Genomic DNA, 2,693 nt, shown 5'->3' with positions numbered 1-2,693 from the left:
CTGTTTAAGAGCCATTTGTCCTAAGCAGGAGCAAAGAAGAGCCATGAGGAGCGGCACATTGAGGCTTTGCTCTGGAGGAGGGCACATTGCTAGGCTGTGGTCAGGCTGTGGTGAGCTAGATGCTGTGCTAACCACAAGCCTGGAGGAAGGAGAAGTGCTGGGGCTGCAGCAGGCACAGAGCTGGAGCTGCTGCTGCACACAGTGCAGTTCCTGAGTCATCCCTGCCTGCCAGCTTGGCTGCCCTGGCCAGAAAGCACAGCCAAGGCCAGGATCTGCTCCTGCTCCTTTCGGAAAGCAGTGGGAAGCATCCTCACCAAGTGCCATCTCCAGCAGTGCTGCCTGGGCTGACCTTAACACCTTCACACGGGCTCTCTGGTGCCTACAAAACGTGGAGCTCACTCAGCAGTCATCCCCTTGGTGGTGAGCAGCACCACAGCCTCGTTCCTCTGCCCAGATGCCAGTAAGCTACAGGAAGATAAGCTGGTACCATAGTGACTGCTTCCCTTCTGTGAAAACTGGGTAGAAACTGGTCAGTAGGTCCAAAAGTTACGAGGAAGCAGGGGAAAGAGTGCAAGTATACATGCCATCCTATTGCACAAGCCTGGCTTCAGCTGGGTAAAAAATGTGCTTAGCAAACCCTCTATTCCCTTGCTGGGAAGGGGGCTGTTCCTCAAAGCAAGCTCCAAGACACAGGTTTGATTTCTAAAAATATACTATAAAGGCACTTTCTTCCTCTCACAGTAAGAAAACAGATCACACATCACATTCTGGCCTGAGATTGATGTTGGTAAGGAAGGGAAGTGTCTAGCACTATGTGAAACATGATTTAAAGAAAGGCAAAAGAAAACATGCACAGTATTGACATATGAAATATTTGCCTGACTGCTTGTAATTCAATGGCTAGGCATGGGTTACTGGTTTGAAGAGACTGTGTTATCGTGTAATCTGAAATACAAAATGCAGGTCCTAGGTCCCACCCAGTGATCCCACAGAACTCAGTTTGCAACTGAAAAAGAGCAGAAAGAGCTCTTTCTGTCCCAGAGTGCCAAAAGATTACTACAGCATTGGCTGGTCTACTCTGATGACTAAGTGTTCTTGCTATTAAAAAATGTGTGTTTTATCTTAAATATGAGTCAGTGAAGCTCTCCAAGATTTCCTCCTTCCAGCTTAAGAGTTAGAAAACTTGCAGGGACAGATGATATCCACTGTGTTCAGAGAATGGAGATCCCTGTTTTGTTATGCTGTGCAAGTTCACATCCTTCAGAAAGCCAATGCTTAATTTATTCTAGGAAACTTAGTCACCATGTCCTTCTAGCACCTTACCTCACAGCTAAGCAACCCACAATATTCCTGTGACAACCGCTGATGTGATGCTACGAGGCATTAACAATTTCATTCTCAGCAGCAATCCCACTGTCCGAGATGAATGTGAGGTACTTTAAGCCATGTATTTTCCATCCCCTCCTGGGTGTCAGAGAACCAGTCCCACCAGTTTCACTTCAGAGAGCAGCAGGAGGCTTTAGCCCTCGCCTCTGCTGTGCAGCATTAGTCCCCTCTGCCTGAGCCAGCCCAGCTTGGCAGTTCAGAGGTTGTATAACACAATAGATGAGGAAAGAGCAAAGGAATCCTACCTTAGTGCAGCTTTACTAAAGATGATACTTACAGCACATGTATTCACACCTACAGGGGAAAAAAAAGAAGAAAACTGTTAAATATTGCAAAATGCCATTTTTGAGAAGTTGTTACAGGAGGGGTGGCTGTCAGCAGCTTATCACATGGACTGGGGAAAGGGAAAAAACAAAGTTGGCTTACTTTGCAGCAAAAAAAGATTAAAGACTTCTATTTAGAAAAGTCTTCCAGGCCCAGGTGGATGTATTCTAGAATGGGATCCACAGAGGGACCTCCAGAACTGGGATTTCTTTTGAGTAGATGCGCAGGGAAGGTGGGTACATCTCACCCTCCTTCACATGGAGAGGTAGATGAAACTGTTGCCTGAGATATTTCCCAGGCATATGGTTTCCACAGGGCACTGGCAGAAGCCTCAGCAACCAGACTCAGGGGCTAATCATAGAATTCCAGACTGGTTTGTGTTGGAAGGGACCTTAAAGCTCATCCAGTTCCAACCCCCTGCCACAGGCAGGGACACCTTCCACTAGAGCAGGTTGCTCCAAGCCCCTGTGTCCAACCTGGCCTTGAACACTGCCAGGGATGGGGCAGCCACAGCTTCTCTGGGCACCCTGTGCCAGCGCCTCAGCACCCTCACAGGGAAGAGCTTCTGCCTAAGAGCTCACCTCAGTCTCCCCTCTGGCAGGTTAAGGCCATTCCCCTTGTCCTGTCCCTACAGGCTCTTGTCCAAAACCCCTCTCCAGGTTTCTTGTAGCCCCTTTGGGCACTGGAGCTGCTCTAAGGTCTCCCCTTAAGGAGCCTTCTCTTCTCCAGGCTGAACCAGCCCAGCTCCCCAAGCCTGCAAATAAATAATACAATAAATACAATAATAAACCCCACAGGCTATTTAGGTCTTTAACCCTGTTTATCCTCTCGCTGGGGAGCTGAGATGACAAATGCGGTGCCCTAGAAATCCCCCCCCAGACCCTGCTCACACCTCCTCAGCCTGACCTGCTCTCCCCAGCCCCCTTCTCTGCTCCTTTTCTGCTCCATATTTCACTTCTCATGCCTCCTCACCTTCCCATCTC

This window comes from Strigops habroptila, chromosome 9, assembly GCF_004027225.2.
Source record: "Strigops habroptila isolate Jane chromosome 9, bStrHab1.2.pri, whole genome shotgun sequence".
NCBI lineage: Eukaryota > Metazoa > Chordata > Aves > Psittaciformes > Psittacidae > Strigops > Strigops habroptila.
This window is presented reverse-complemented; position numbering follows the sequence as displayed.